Source organism: Chelonia mydas, chromosome 11 (genome assembly GCF_015237465.2).
Source record: "Chelonia mydas isolate rCheMyd1 chromosome 11, rCheMyd1.pri.v2, whole genome shotgun sequence".
Taxonomy (NCBI): Eukaryota; Metazoa; Chordata; order Testudines; family Cheloniidae; genus Chelonia; species Chelonia mydas.
The window spans coordinates 39,636,142-39,653,337 of record NC_051251.2 but is presented as its reverse complement, the minus strand read 5'-3'; the positions used below and the strand labels follow the sequence as shown (position 1 = coordinate 39,653,337).

The 17,196-nt window shown below is 42.8% G+C and overlaps 1 long non-coding RNA gene across 3 annotated transcripts in view; it reads left to right on the top strand.

The window, feature by feature from the left end:
* Positions 1–17,196, top strand: part of LOC119567317 — a 53,450-nt gene that overhangs the window by 30,205 nt on the left and 6,049 nt on the right. For all 3 annotated transcript variants that reach the window (XR_005227289.2, XR_005227287.2, XR_005227288.2), the window contains 2 exons: positions 2,382–2,528; positions 9,608–9,734. This is a non-coding gene — a long non-coding RNA (uncharacterized LOC119567317). The remainder of the gene's footprint in view (positions 1–2,381; positions 2,529–9,607; positions 9,735–17,196) is intronic.

Here is a 17,196-nt window from a genome sequence, read left to right as displayed (position 1 = left end):
TTCTGCTATACAAGCATCCACATCTTTCGACATTCTCCAGCACTTGTCTGTAACACTTCTCAAGCATAAGATGAGTGCATAATTAGTTGGAAGAGAGTAGTTATCAATGCTTAGCTGTCAGACTGGGAATATCTAGTGGGGTCCTACTGTGGTCTGCCCTGGGTCCAGTACTATTCAATATTTCCATTAATTATTTGGATAACGGAGTGGAGAGTATGCTTATAAAATTTGCTGATGGCAACAAGCTGGGAGACATTGTAAGCACTTTAGAGGACAAGATTAGAATTCAAACCAACCTTGACAAATTAGAAAATTGGTCTGAAATCAAGACAATGCTATTCAATAAAGATAAGTGCAAAGTACTTCACTCAGGAAGGAAAAATCAAATGCACAACTACAAAATGGGGAATAACTGCTTAGGTGGTAGTACTACAGAAAAATTTCTGGGAATTAGTGGATCACAAATTGAATATGTCAATGATCTGATGCAGTTGTGTGTGTCATATGTAAGACTTTGGAGGTAATTTTCCCGCCCTAGTTGGCACTGGTGAGCCCTTAGCTAGAGTATTATATCCATTTCTAGGCACCGCATGCTTAGAACGATGTGGACAAATTGGAGAGGAGAGCAACAAAAATGAGAAAAGGTTTAAAAAAAATCTGACGTATGAGTAAAGATTACAAAAAAGATGGGCATATTTAGTCTTGAGAAAAGAAGACGCGGGGGGGAACCTGATGAGTCTTCAAATATGTTAATGGCTGTTACAACGCGGATTGTGATCACTTGTTCACCATGTCCAATAAAGGTAGGACAAGAAGTAATGGGCTTCATCTGCAGCAAGGGAGATTTAGGTTAGGTATTAGGAAAAACTTTCTAACTATAAAGACAGTTAAATACTGGAATAGCCTACCAAAGGATGTTGTGGAATCCCCATTGTCTAAACTGTTCTTACAAATCTCCAACAAACACCCACCCGCCAGGGATGGCCTAGGTTTACTTGTTCTTGCCTCAGCACAGGAGGCGGGACTAGTTGACCTCTTGAAGCCCTACATTTCTAAGGTTCAATTTGACAGTTGCCACCTGCTTGATATCCTGTCCAAGTTAATACTGTGCTGGTTGTAATCTAAAACTGGACGCTGCTTGATGGTAATGACGAGGGACAGTTTATCAAGTTACATTTAAACTTTGGTTGAAAAAGTTTCCTAATACTTGCCTAATAGCAGTGGAGTGCCTGCCATTCTTCCCTATAGACTTCCTTTACTTTCCTGTACCAAGCTAGCCTACTGCTGCCCAGTTTATTGTGGGATTATTAAACTATTGGGATACTCCAAAATACTTATCCCAGAGAACAACAGTCACTGCAGACGTGGCCTGTGCAGTCACCTTTCACCACTTCTTTGTCCAGAAGCTACATACCTGTACAAGTAGTGCAGCACACTACAGAGAGTGCAGGTGCAAGTCATTTTCATAGCAAAGCTTTTCAGCCAGAACCTATTGAAATGCCACAGTGTTCAGATGGCTGCTCCTTTGTGGATATCTATACCTTTGCCTTTAAGCTGAGGAGCATATCAGGGCATAGCTGACAACTACCAAAGCAACACCAACATGTATTAATATTTGACTTAACAGCTGTTTGCACACTGTTGCAAGCGGGGGAAGGATGTGAGACATGCAAAAAACCAACCAAGGGTCACAATAGCACAGAGGTGGGCAAACTATGGCCCGCGTGACCCTCCTGCCAGGCCCCTGAGCACCTGGCCTGGGAGGCTAGCCCCCGGCCCCTCCCCTGCTGTTCCCACCACCCCCGCAGCCTCAGCTCACCGCACTGCCGGCGCAATGCTCTGGGCGGCAGGGCTGTGAGCTCCTGGGGCAGCGCAGCTGCAGAGACCAGCTTGACCTGGTGCTCTGAGCTGCGCAGTGGCGTGGCGCCACCAGCCACCGGTGCTTCAGGCAGCGCAGTAAGGGGGCAGGGAGCGGGGGGAGTTGGATAGAGGGCAGGGGAGTTCGGGGGGGTGGTCAGGGGGTGGGGATGTGGATAGGGGTCAGGGTGGTCAGAGGGTGGGGAATAGGGGGGTTGAATGGGGGCTGGGGTCCTGGGGGTGCAGTCAGGAATGAGAGGAGGGGTTGGATGGGGTAGCAGGGGGCAGTCAGGGGTGGGGAGTCAGGGAGGGGTGGATGGGGCAGGAGTTCTGGGGGGGCCATCAGTGGGTGAGAAGCAAGGGGGGTCGGATAGGGGTTGGGGGCCGGGCCAAACCTGACTGTTTGGGGAGGCACAGCCTCCCCTAACTGGCCCTCCATACAATTTTGGAAACCCGATGTGGCCCTCAGGCCAAAAAGTTTGCCCGCCCCTGCATTGCCTGTTACGATGTATCCATTCTACCAGGACATGGACAGAATCCTCAGTAAAGATCCAACCTGGCAGTAGATAATGCCAGAGCTCATCGGAGAGCCTTGTCTGGGTGAAGAAGAGAGCTAGAAGGAGGAAGATGAGAATGAGATCGATCTTACCAGCCAGGAACTGTTTGCTGAGGTGAGAATAGAAGCCCCAGAGGATTATCTGACTTTGCCAGAGGCAGAATACACAAGTGATGCAAAGCAAAACTGCAATTACTATCCTTAAACGGTTGCAGGATGACCATACTCAGCAGTTAAGCAATCAGTGTACATAGCACCAACTGATTTCTTGAATGTAGACAAGAGGTAGAGGGTTGGTGAGCTGGAAGACAAGGCTCAGAGGGGAGGAAGGAGGCAGCATGTACCATAATACACTCAGATTTGCCTTACACTTCTCTCACCAACACCATGGCTGAAACAACATGCTACTTAAAGGGTACCCTAACAGTATATATCAGTTTATATTGTCAGGTTGCTAGCTACAGGCAGTTCATTTGGCAAATGGAGTCTGACCGGGAATTGCTCAGCTGTATTAATTAATGGGGTGGCAGACACACACACACACACACGAGTTATATATGCCAACTATTCCCTTTTCACTGGGACTGTGCTTTTTTTTTTCTTTTTTTTTTTAAACAGCGCTGGTGTTTGTTTCGCCAGCCAAACTGCTGGATGGATCTGTTTTTTGTGTGTTTTAATGTGTCTCATCATTATATGTTGCTGTGGGTGGGGGAGGTAGGAAGCTGATGACTTAATGCTCTCTCTTTTCTTCGTGACATAGCCTCTCTCATCCATTACAGAGTGGATCTAAAAACTGACTGAGACAGAGAAGGGAGGAGCTGTCAGTAACTGGCTTCCTACTTCTCTGCAGGTGTCCTGGTGTTGCAGTCAGGTGTATATATGAAAGTTACCACAAGGAGGAAATGGAGGGAATAGAGTGCCCATCTACCCCTGAAAAGCTATACTGTCCCTGTTACAAAAATCAGTTTTGTGCCAGTTTTTGTAAATGTGTAATGGCTAGAAGAAGGAGCCATTGGCCAGATGAGACAGAGAAATTATTGACGCTTGCTGAGTCAGTTGATCTCCCATGACTAGGCCTGCTACATATTGATCCTCTGCCAGATGTTCTGAACAACCCGCTCTAATCAAGCACTTTAAACAACTCATTCCCCCTTTGGACAGAGTCAGATATATGTGCTGTCAGGTGAGTTCTGTAGGGCAGGAGAGAGAAGTGGGCACCTTTTTTCCCCCTCACCCTTCCAGGCACACCTTTTTGAGGCCCATAATAGAATCATAGACTATTAGGGTTGGAAGAGACCTCAGAAGGTCATCTAGTCCAATCCCCTGCTCAAAGCAGGACCAACACCCACTAAATCATCTGAGCCAGGGCTTTGTCAAGCTGGGCCTTAAAAACCTCTAAGAATGGAGATTCCACTACCTTCCTAGGTAACCCATTCCAGTGCTTCACCACCCTCTTAGTGAAATAGTCTTTCCTAATATCCAACCCAGACCTCCCCCACTGCAACTTGAGACCATTGCTTCTTGTTCTGTCATCTGCCACCACTGAGAACAGCCTAGCTCCATCCTCTTTGGAACCCGCCTTCAGGTAGTTGAAGGCTGCTGTCAAATACCCCCTCACTCTTCTCTTCTGCATTTTCATTGCCCTCCGCTGGACTCTCTCCAATTTGTCCAGATCCCTTCTGTAGTGGGGGGTGGGGACCAAAACTGGACGCAGTACTCCAGGTGTGGCCTCACCACTGCCGAATAGAGGGGAATAATCACTTCCCTTGATCTGCTGGCAATACTCCTACTAATAAAGCCCAGTATGCTGTTGGCCTTCTTGGCAACGAGGGCACACTGCTGACTCATATCCAGCTTCTTGTCCACTGTAATCCCCAGGTCCTTTTCTGCAGAACTGCTGCTCAACCAGTCGGTCCCCAGCCTGCAGCAGTACCTGGGATTCTTCCTTCCTAAGTGCAGGACTCTGCACTTGTCCTTGTTGAACCTCATCAGATTTCTTTTGGTCCAATCCTCCTAATTTGTCTGGGTCACTCTGGACCCTATGCCTACCCTCCAGCATATCTGCCTCTCCCCTCAGCTTAGTGTCATCTGCAAACTTGCTGAGGGTCCAATTAATCCCATCAGCCAAATCATTGATAAAGATGTTGAACAAAACCAGCCCCAGGACCGGCCTGCTGGGGCACTCCGCTTGATACCAGCTGCCAGCTAGACATCGAGCCATTGATCACTACCCATTGAGCCTGACAATCTAGCCAGCTTTCTATCCACCTTATAGTCCATTCATCCAATCCATACTTTTTTAACTTACTGGCAAGAATACTGTGGGAGACCATATCAAAAGCTTTGCTAAAGTCAAGATATGTCACATCCACCGCTTTCCCCATATCCACAGAGTCAGTTATCTCATCATAGAAGGCAATCAGGTTGGTCAGGCATGACTTGCCCTTGGTGAATCCATGTTTACTGTTCCTGATCACCTTCCTCTCCTCCAAGTGCTTCAAAATGGATTCCTTGAAGACCTGCTCCATGATTTTGCCGGGGACTGAAGTGAGGCTGACCGGTCTGTAGTTCCCCAGATTCTCTTTCTTCCCTTTTTTAAATATAGGCACTATATTTGCCTTTTTCCAATCATCCAGGACCTCCCCTAATCGCCACAGATTTTCAAAGATAATGGCCAATGGCTCTGCAATCACATCAGCCAATGCCCTCAGCACCCTTGGAATCATTAGATCTGGACCCATGGACTTGTGCATGTCCAGCTTTTCTAAATAGTCCTTAACCTGTTCTTTCATCACTGAGGGCTGCTCACCTCCTCCCCATACTGTGTTGCCCAGGAGCTGACCTTGTCCTAAGTAATCTATTTACATTACAGAGATATTAAAAGGGAGCTTAATCATGATTTGTAAGTACCTATATGGGGAGAAGAACTGATAGAAGAGGGTTCTTTAAGTTAGCAGACAAAAGTGTAAGATCCAATGGCTGAAAGGTGAAGCTTGAGAAATTCAGAATAGAAATAAAGTGAAAATTTGACAGTGAGGGTAATTGACCATAGTAATAATGTAGGTAGGAATATTATACTTGGAGTTTTTAAATCAGGACTGATGTCTTTCTAAAATATACACTGTAGCTCAAACAGAAGTTGCTTGATGCAGGAATTACTAGGTGAAATTCTGTGGTCTGTGTTATGCAGGATCAGACTAGTGATCATAATGGTCCTTTCCAGCCTTAGAGTCTATGAACATCTCCTCCTAAGACAGGTGTCCTGGTTTCTCCACTTTGAAAATCTGAGCACTCAGCAGGGGAGGAGGAGGAGAGAGATGTGAGGATTGCCCAGTTCTCCCCAGGGAAGAGGGGAGACAGAACAAAGGTAAAGAGAGAAATAAAGGAGAGTTTGAGAGAGGGGAGAAGCCCCAAGTCTTCCCAGTTCCAAAAGGGAGAATCCCAAACTCCCACTCTGAGAAAACAACAGATACCTCCTAAAAATACTACTGTATGGAACAAGCCTGCCCCGTTTGTCTAAACAAGCTGGTAGAGGTCATTAGGCTCCCCCTAGATAGAAAACCATAGGCATAAGGGAGTCTGTTAGGGGAGGGAGGATGACCGAGTCTTGTGAGAAAGGGCCTCCCTGTGGTCAGATAAGCATACAAACACCAGCCTAAGGCTCCCCACTAGTTTTTCCTGGCTGTTCTCCTACTCTAATAACCGCTTATTTCCAGGTCTGCTCTCCCTAAATAAAGTCTCTCTTCTGACTCAGTGCAGGCTAGCCTTATCACTACCAGCAGGCCTGGTTCTTTGTCACATATTCTTCTGCCATGTGACCTTGTATTCATTGCCTCCAACCTGGGGAGATGGACTAATCCTGTCACAGAAAACGTTGAGTTCCAGCCTCCCTAAAGGTGTAGCTCACCCTGTGACAGATTCTAACAGCATATCACAAAAAATAAACATACAGCATGACAGAAGGACATTTTGTATATGATTTTCATTTTAAAAATGGGTTTCTTATTAAAGATATCATGTGCAATCCATTGGATATGGAAAGTAAATCACAGAAGAACAAGGAATAAAACAGTACAATATGTAGGAATTTAGATGACACCACAAACCACTGCAGCTCTTGTAGATTTACCATAATGTCGTTGATATATGTATATAAATAGCTCACTTATACTTGTATCATATTCTCTCTTTCCATACTTCAGAATGTTAGAAAGCTACCTAAAACTGAATTACTAGAAAAATTGTTTGAATATATAATATTGTCTTAAAGAACAGGGCTTTTGATTATCTGGTTTAATCTACTGAATTTTGGAATCAAAATATTTTTCTGGCTATAGTTTCCATCTTGGTGTAAAAGATATAGACTACGTCCCTCAAACCTCATGCTAACAATTTTTAGTAATTTAGATCAATAATTTGAGGTCAAACCCATTTTGATAAAGATAGACTGTATAGCCTGTATGCAAAATACAGTGAAAGACAGAGACTTCAATTTGTTCCCTTTACAGATTTGTTGCTTTGAAATGGAAGGATGGCAAGTTTTCTGAACCATCAACTGTTATTCTTTCATAGAATCGTAGAACTGGAAGGGAGCTCGAGAGTTCATCTAGTCCAGTCCCCTGCACTTGTGGCAGGACTAATTATCTAGACCATCCCCGACAGGTGTTTGTTTAACCTGCTCTTAAAAATCTCCCATGATGGAGATTCCACAACCTCCCTAGGCAATTTATTCCAGTGCTTAACCACCCTGACAGGAAGTTTTTTCTAATGTCCAACCTAAAGCTCCCTTGTTGCAATTTAAGCACATTGCTTCTTGTCCTATCCTCAGAGGTTAAGAAAAACAATTTTTCTTCCTCCTCCTCATAACAGCCTTTTACATAGTTGAAAACTGTTATCATGTCCCCTCTCAGTCTTTTCTTTTCCAGACTAAACAAACCCAATTTTTTCAGTCTTCCCTCATAGATCATGTTTTCTAGACCTTTAATCATTTTTATTGCTGCTCTTCTCTGGACTCTCTCCAATTTGTCCACATCCTTCCTGAAATGTGTCCGGAACTGGACATAATACTCCAGTTGAGGCCTAATCAGAGCAGAGTAGAGCAGAAGAATTACTTCTCGTTTCTTGCTTACAACACTCCTGCTAATACATCCCACATCATCCAGAATGATGTTCGCTTTTTTTTTGCAACAACATTACACTGTTGACTCATGTTTAGTTTGTGGTTCACTATGACCCCCAGATCCCTTTCTGCAGTACTCCTTCCTAGGCAGTCATTTCCCATTTTGAATGTGTGCAACTGATTGTTCCTTCCTAAGTGGAGTACTTTGCATTTGTCCTTATTGAATTTCATTCTATTTACTTCAGACCATTTCTCAAGTTTGTCCAGATCATTTTGAATTTTAATCCTATCCTCCAGAGCACTTGCAACCCCTCCCAGCTTGGTATTGTCCACAAACTTTATAAGTATACTCTCTATGCCATTATCTAAATCATTGATGAAGATATTGAACAGAACCAGACCCAGAACTGATCCCTGCGGGACCCCACTCATTATGCCCTTCCAGCATGACTGTGAACCACTGATAACTACTCTCCGGGAACAGTTTTCCAGCCATTTTTGCACCCATCTTATAGTAGCTCCATCTAGGTTGCATTTCCCTAGTTTGTTTATGAGACGGTCATGCGGGACAGTATCAAAAGCTTTACTAAAATCAAGATATACCACGTCTACCACTTCCCCCCCATCCACAAGGCTTGTTACCTTGTCAAAGAAAGCTATCAGGTTGGTTTGACAAGATTTGTTTTTGACAAATCCATGCTGACTGTTACTTATCACCTTATTATCTTCTAGATGTTTGCAAATTGATTGCTTAATTATTTGCTCCATTATCTTTCTGGGTACAGAAGTTAAGCTGACTGGTCTGTAATTCCCTGGGTTGTACTTATTTCCCTTTTTATAGATGGGCACTATATTTACCCTTTTCCAGTCTTCTGGAATCTCTCCCGTCTTCCATGACTTCTCAAAGATAATCGCTAATGGCTCAGATATCTCCTCAGTCAGCTCCTTGAGTATTCTAGGATGTATTTCATCAGGCCCTGGTGACTGGAAGACATCTAATTGTCCAAGTAATTTGTAATTTCGTCTTTCCCTATTTTAGCCTTCTCTGATCCTACCTCATTTTCACTGGCATTCACTTTGTTAGACGTCCAATCACCACCAACCTTCTTCGTGAAAACTGAAACAAAGAAGTCATTAAGCACCTCTGCCATTTCCACATTTTCTGTTATTGTTTCCCACCCCCCTTATTGGTAACGGGCCTACCCTGTCCTTGGTCTTCCTCTTGCTTCTAATGTATTTGTAGAATGTTTTCTTGTTACCCTTTGAATGCACATTACCTTGGGTTTTTTTAAATCACTAGAATATTTGAAAGTTTTAGTGACTAGAAATCTTAGGAGAAAAGGGGAACAGTTTAAGAGGATATTTTTGGTTCCCCTCCCCCATGTCTGCCTGTTGCACTTATGTGAAAGATACCTGCTGATTTGTCTTTTCATTCTGCTGTGTGACGGATGCCAAGATTTACATGATTGCTGTGGGGAGCAACTGGATTTAGCATGAGGAAGAATAACTGCTTTACCCCTAGGGAGAGACAAAAAGGAAATGAGAGAGTGAGGCACATAGGCATTATTATCTGGAGCTTTATTTCTGTTCAATTATTTTATTCAGCCTCTATTTTGGATTCTACTGCAACTAATAAAAGTCAGAACAGCTGTTGGCCTGGAGCCAAGGTCTGAGATTAGCAAAGAAACTGTGTATTTTAGCATAACTCCATTTGTACCAGTTGCCAATCCATAATGGAAGTGACATAGTGTTTTTATTTAAAGCCAACCATGTTGCATTGTGTAATGTATGTATAAATAAGAAAGACTGCCATTAGAATTTGCCAGATGGAGCTTTGGCTTGCATGCAGGGTTCTTCCTCTAAGAGAAAAGAGTCACTGTAGAACTGTGCATCATTACAGTCATTTTAGCAATTTGTTGTTGTGCATATGGTCTTTTTTGTGTTTTCAGATTTTGGATAACATGCTCTGAATGATAAAATAGAGGAAAAAACATTTTTGCTTATAATTCAGACCTTTGTGATGTTTAATCATCTACAGTTATTCTTCAGGCTATTGTTTGTGGCTTACCTTACAGTACCTATGGAAAATATAAAGAATATTGAGATGCAGAAATATGTTTACAGTGCAGTGTTCCTCAGTGTGAGGATCTTCTTGGGTGAGGAGAGGCTACAAACCAAGGAAAACAGATGGAGTGACCACAGGTGAGTTTGAATGATGTGTGAGTTTAGCATTGAGGGGGAGTAGACTTCTAAATGTAATTGTTCATAGATGATTAAACTAAATAATTAGAAGTTCTTCCCTAAGTGATTAAATAGAGCACATAAAAACTTTAACTATATTCAGAGTTTAAACGCAGTCTAACTAAGGAGGTAGAACACCTATTGCACAGTGACCAGGGTGGGCATTAACCAGTTTAGTTTCAGAGTTTAAGACTAGAAGAATCTTAAACTAATCTACTATGATTTTCTGTGTATCACAAGCTAACAAAACAAAACAAAAACAAAATCACCCCCAAACATAGAGAACATCAAGGGGAACAAATTTCTGTCCTGACCCCTGCAGATGACTGGCTTCATAGAATATCAAGGTTGGAAGGGACCTCAGGAGGTCATCTAGTCCAACCCCCTGCTCAAAGCAGGACCAATCCCCAATTTTTGCCCCAGATCCCTAAATGGCCCCTTTAAGGATTGAACTCATAACCTTGGGTTCAGCAGGCCAGTGCTCAAACCACTGAGCTATCCCTCCTCCACTTCATATAACTATTTGGTTTTTTTATGCCCAAGTGGTGTACGTATGTGTCTGATGCAAACAGCTCATGGCAAAAGGTTAACAGCAGAGTGCCTCAAGGCTCTTTATTAGTTCTGGTATTGTGCAATATATTTATTAATGATCTGGAAATGGAGATAAGCGATGAAATAATAGAATTGGAAGGTGACACAAAGTTAATTAGGTTAGTCAGGACCAGAGAGGACTGTGAGAAATTTCAGAGGATCATAATCAGTTTAGGTGAATGAGTAACACAAGGCAGATTAAGTTCAATGTTGATAAATACAAAGTAATGTACATTGGGTGGAAGAATTTGAACTACAGGTGTACTCACTTACCTACAGGGTTGTAAATTAACCGTATCAACTCAGGAAAGGGATAGCGCATTACTGCAGACAGCTCAGTTTAGATCTCTACTCAGTGTGTGTAGCTGCAGTCTGATGCAGTACGATAATGTCCTATGTTCCTTTTTTGGGTTTGGAACCTAAGCAAGGATTAGAAACTCTGAGAGGTTAAAATAGAGGAGATCACAGGGCTCTATCGGGATTATGGAGGACTCCTGAAGGGCAGGGAAGAACCCAAAACCAAATTCTGCTGTCAGTTACACACTTGCAACCTCATTGAGAGGCAAATTCTGCCTCACCTTTTGCAGAAACAGAAGACCCTATCTGCAGTGCAACTGGCATGGCTCCACTACATGGGATTGAGGACTCTCTGAAGGGCTCCCTCTTTGCTGTGGCAGTAGGACTTGGGGTAGGGATATGATCAGTGAATCTGCGATTATGTGCAACCACCAGCTGTATTTTCAATGCAGAAGGGTAACAGCCATAGAGACTAGAGCAGCTGAGGGTATCGCTGAGTACTACATCAGTTGTTGTAGTTGCGTTGGCCACTGCAGCTGGTTTTATAGGGACCTTCCAACCTCAACTTCCATAGAATACATAGACTGTGCATTGAGGGACAGGACTTGGTTTTGACAGGATATTGGTAGGCCTTACAAAGGGAGTACTATCATATTGCTAGCTGCTGTACAGTTCAGATATGAAGAAAAACCGGTCAGAGGTGTGGTTGAATTGCAAAGACCAAAAGTGATATCTTACATGTTATACATTTTTACTCGACTTATGTGCCAGACCATCTTTTTTCATTAAACACGCTTGCCATTGCTTTAAAACTATATTGAAAGATGTCAATGAAAAGTACATTTTTTAAAAAGTTTATTTTTTGAAATTTGGTGTTTTCCTTAAAAACATAAGAAGACAGTTTGACAGAAGTGTGATTATGGATAGAGAGGCCTTTATTTCTGCATGACCTAAATATTAAGTACAGACAGAATAACTCAGTTCACGAGGGAACAATTTAACCAGACAGTATTGTAATTATATATTTTACTGCCCGTTGAGAATCCATTTGGGAGATAATCGTTTTTAAGTCCTGTCTACACTAGGAACTTGATCTATTCGACCAAGTCTCAATAACTGTGCATCCGATGAAGTGAGCTGTAGCTCACAAAAGCTTATGCTCAAATAAATTTGTTAGTCTCTGAGGTGCCACAAGTACTCCTCCTTTTCTTTTTGTGAATACAGACTAACACGGCTGCTGTTATACCAATAAAATAAAAACCAGCAGGATCTTTATTAAAGGGGAAAAGGCAAAATACCACATTTATTGTGAATATAGAAAGAATCATAGTAAGCAGTTAGTTATAGCTGTAACATTCCATTCAATCTCATATTTATTCATACATTCATTCATACACACACACACACACACAGGTTCTGCAAGGTTGTTATCATAGTTAGACACTGCTCTAAACAGCCTAAGAATCCAGTGTCCATTGGCTGGACACTGAAATTGTGGAAAAGCAGCATCACTTGCCCCATAACCTCAGCGGTGCAGAACACAATGCCATCCACAGCCTCAGAAACAACTCTGACATTATAATCAAAAAGGCTGACAAAGGAGGTGCTGTTGTCGTCATGAATAGGTCGGAATATGAACAAGAGGCTGCTCGGCAGCTCTCCAACACCACTTTCTACAAGCCATTACCCTCTGATCCCACTGAGGGTTACCAAAAGAAACTACAGCATTTGCTCAAGAAACTCCCTGAAAAAGCACAAGAACAAATCTGCACAGACACACCCCTGGAACCCCGACCTGGGGTATTCTATCTGCTACCCAAGATCCATAAACCTGGAAATCCTGGGCGCTCCATCATCTCAGGTATTGGCACCCTGACAGCAGGATTGTCTGGCTATGTAGACTCCCTCCTCAGGCCCTACGCTACCAGCACTCCCAGCTATCTTCGAGACACCACTGACTTCCTGAGGAAACTACAATCCATCGATGATCTTCCTGAAAACACCATCCTGGCCACTATGGATGTAGAAGCCCTCTACACCAACATTCCACACAAAGATGGACTACAAGCCATCAGGAACAGTATCCTCGATAATGTCACAGCAAACCTGGTGGCTGAACTTTGTGACTTTGTCCTCACCCATAACTATTTCACATTTGGGGACAATGTATACCTTCAAATCAGCGGCACTGCTATGGGTACCCGCATGGCCCCACAGTATGCCAACATTTTTATGGCTGACTTAGAACAACGCTTCCTCAGCTCTCGTCCCCTAATGCCCCTACTCTACTTGCGCTATATTGATGACATCTTCATCATCTGGACCCATGGAAATGAAGCCCTTCAGGAATTCCACCATGATTTCAACAATTTCCATCCCACCATCAACCTCAGCCTGGACCAGTCCACACAAGAGATCCACTTCCTGGACACTACAGTGCTAATAAGCGATGTTCACATAAACACCACCCTATACCGGAAACCTACTGACCGCTATTCCTACCTCCACGCCTCCAGCTTTCACCCAGACCACACCACACGATCCATTGTCTACAGCCAAGCTGTACGATACAACCGCATTTGCTCCAACCCCTCAGACAGAGACAAACACCTACAAGATCTCTATCAAGCATTCTTACAACTACAATACCCACCTGCTGAAGTGAAGAAACAGATTGACAGAGCCAGAAGAGTACCCAGAAGTCACCTACTACAGGAGAGGCCCAACAAAGAAAATAAGAGAACGCCACTAGCCGTCACTTTCAGCCCCCAACTAAAACCTCTCCAACACATTATCAAGGATCTACAACCTATCCTGAAGGACGACCCATCACTCTCACAAATCTTGGGAGACGGGCCAGTCCTTGCCTACAGACAGCCCCCCAACCTGAAGCAAATACTCACCAGCAACCACACACCACACAACAGAACCACTAACCCAGGAACCTATCCTTGCAACAAAGCCCGTTGCCAACTGTGCCCATATATCTATTCAGGGGACACCATCATAGGGCCTAATCACATCAGCCACACTAGCAGAGGCTCGTTCACCTGCACATCTACCAATGTGATATATGCCATCATGTGCCAGCAATGCCCCTGTGCCATGTACATTGGTCAAACTGGACAGTCTCTATGTAAAAGAATAAATGGACACAAATCAGATGTCAAGAATTATAACATTCATAAACCAGTCGGAGGACACTTCAATCTCTCTGGTCACTCGATTTCTGATCTCAAAGTGACTATCCTTCAACAAAAAAACTTCGAAAACAGACTCCAACGAGAGACTGCTGAATTGGAATTAATTTGCAAATTCGATACAATTAATTTAGGCTTGAAGAGAGACTGGGAGTGGTTGAGTCATTATACTAAGTGAAACTATTTCCCCTTGTTTATTCCTCCCCCCTTCCCCCCCCCACTGTTCCTCAGACGTTCTTGTTAACTCCTGGAAATGTGCAGGAAATGGCCCACCTTGATTATCACTTCAAAAGGTTTTCTCTCCCCCCACCGCACTCTCCTGCTGGTAATAGCTCATCTTAAGTGATCACTCTCCTTACAATGTATATTTTTTCATGGTCTGTGTGTATATAAAATCTCCTCATTGTACTTTCCACTTTATGCATCCGATGAAGTGAGCTGTAGCTCACGAAAGCTTATGCTCAAATAAATTGGTTAATCTCGAAGGTGCCACAAGTACTCCTTTTCTTTTTGCGAATACAGACTAACACGGCTGCTACTCTGAAACCTATCTTAAAAGGGACACAATCAACTTTCACCAGAGTTTTGATTACTTTTAACTTCTGCTTCCAAAACACACAGCAATCTGAAAAAGAGAACTCCCTTTGGAGCCCTAATAGCATTTTAATTAAGTAGCATGGTATGTTTGCATTTCTTTTGCCCCTTCTACAATATACCCTGCACATGTTCTGGGGCAAATGCACATTCCTTCCATAGTTTAACTTCTATAACATTATCCATATCAATTTTTACATAAGGTGTCACTATTTCTTTTTTTTTTTTTTTTGCTTACAGAGTTTTCATGTACCTTTATCAAAGTGATAGTCTGATTACTCAGAGTCATTTTAAGGCTCAGTGTTTCTAACATTGCTTCTTTTTGTTTTGTGCACCTCACCCCTGCTGTTGCTTCAGAGGGGCACTGTCTTTTTTAATTTTTTTTTTTTACTACAGTTCTCATCTGCTATTTTGTTACAAAAACAAACAAAAATCAAACAAACAAAAAGAATCCAGAAATTTTTTTTCTCCTGATTTGGACTGCCCTGCTGCAGCCACAACTTAAAAACATTTTAAATTTTGTAAAGCATTGAGTTATCTTTTAAGGGTTAAATGCCAAATCCCAAAGCCAAACAACACTAATTACCTGTGTCTAGCAAAAAGGTCTGTCAGTTTTGCAACTTTGAATTAAAGAGTCAAATGGATTTTTAGTGGCATTATTTAAAACAAAAACAAAACCAACTGGTCCTTAGAACTTTACATATTTACACACACACAGATAGATACGTACACATTTTCTTTTCCTTAACATCCCTTCCACACTGCTCTGTTTTTTACATCTTACATTCCCTTTATACATTTGAGGCAGTTAAGTTCCAATAGAATCCTCTTATGTTCTTTTAGCAAATTTGACTAAATTGTCCAGTCAAATTATTTTAATTAGATAGTTTATTTTTGCCTGGCTAATTTACAGACATTCCTTTGGAAAAGGGCCCATTTTTCCTTCAGAATGGCTGCAAAGAAACCAAGAATGCTCTTTCTCTAACACTTTTCCTTTTTAACATTTTCACAAAGTTTAGCTGCTTAATTCCCTCCAGCCTGTGCAGAGTTAACTTTTTCACTCTCTTTTCTCTTTGTAATTATGCCTGGGGGTGCCATACATAGGACCTTTTCCCCCTTTACCTGCCACCCTCCAGCCTCTGCAGAGTTAACTTTTTCACTCTTTTTGTATTCCTGGAGTGCCTCTTTCACTATTTTCAGCTGGCTTTGGGTATTTGTAGCCAGCACCTTCCAAATGTCTGCTCCCTTTTCCGTTTGTGCCTTTTCCTCTTTACATGAAGACAAGCGGAGGTAAGAATCCTTACATGCCTCCCACAACAACCAAATTGCTGCTGCATCTCTTTTGGCAGCACTAGAAGGTTTGTATATGAGGATATACTGAGCCAATCTATCCTCTAGGTCCGAAATAGTGCAGACATCAGCTAGGGCTTGTTTAGTCCAAGGACTGTGCCCAAATTTTTGAAGGATTTGTTTAAAAGGTGTAATTTCTTTAACAAAAGGTGAGGTTGGAGTTCCTTCTGACTCCATTCCTCCCTCTGGGACTGGCTTACCCTGTTTTCTTTTAAACATCTTAACATGGATATTTCAATCTCTTTGTCACTCCTGGTATTACTTAGCAAGTGACACAGCCTAGATTCTGAAATCATAGCTTAATCTATGCGTTTTTCCCCTGCTACCTTCCCGGAGGCCAGCAGGTCTGGTTAACCTGTTCTTCCTTACTACCTTCTCGGAGGCCAGCAGGTCTGGTTAACCTGTTCTTTTTTTAGTAACCTTAGCTTGATTTATACACTTTTCCCTGCTACCTTCCTGGAGGCCAGCAGGTCCCCTGCTACCTTCCCGGAGGCCAGCAGGTCTGGTTAACCTAATAGAAATGCCTAGCTCAACAGAGCTGGTGGTGTGCACACCAATATTTACAATAACTGAGGTTTTTTACCAATATTCCCCCTTTCGCAATTCTCCACCAAAATGTTAGGCTGGCACCTCCCTGATCATTCAGTTATTATCCACACCAAGCATCCATCCACATACATCCTGTCTCTATTTTAATCACAATTGTTAACAAAGCAAGATGAATACAACAAAAGGGAGGGGAGTCTCTGGGTGCTGTTTCTGTTGTTACAGAGTATTGCTTTGAGTCTCTCTCTGTGTGAGTAGTTGTTATTACAAAGAATTGCTTTGAGAACAGACTCTGTCTTAGAATGTACTAATGCAATTAGCAGCTTGCAAGCTTCACACATAGAGGGAGAGAAACAGTACCAAAAACCAAGAGACCTCCCAACACTGCTACTCTGAAACCTGTATCTACTTTGAACTTTTTGTAAAAATCTCTTCCCATGGCACTAGCACCAGTGCAGTTCCACCAGTAATAGCAATGGTGGGGGCACTAGTGTAGACTGACCGTCAGCATTTTTAAATACAGTGTTGCCTAGGTCTGCGCAGAACCAATAGCCAGTCAATGCTAATGCTCCCACTCCTGCTGCCATCTGTGGTGCTGCCTGTGAACTAGTGCAACAGTGGAAAATGTTAACAAAAAGATCAGCATTAAAGCTGGGCATACCTGATACTCCAGGGCTGTATCTACGCTTGATTTCTCCCACCATTATGTTGTTGCCAGTTCAGATCCAGCAGTCACAGCATTAATGGGAGAACTAGTATATACCGGGGTCAGGTGTCCACTGGTATTTTTACCACTTTGTCATCTAGACCTGCTCTAAACAGGTGTAAAACCACAAATATTCTGT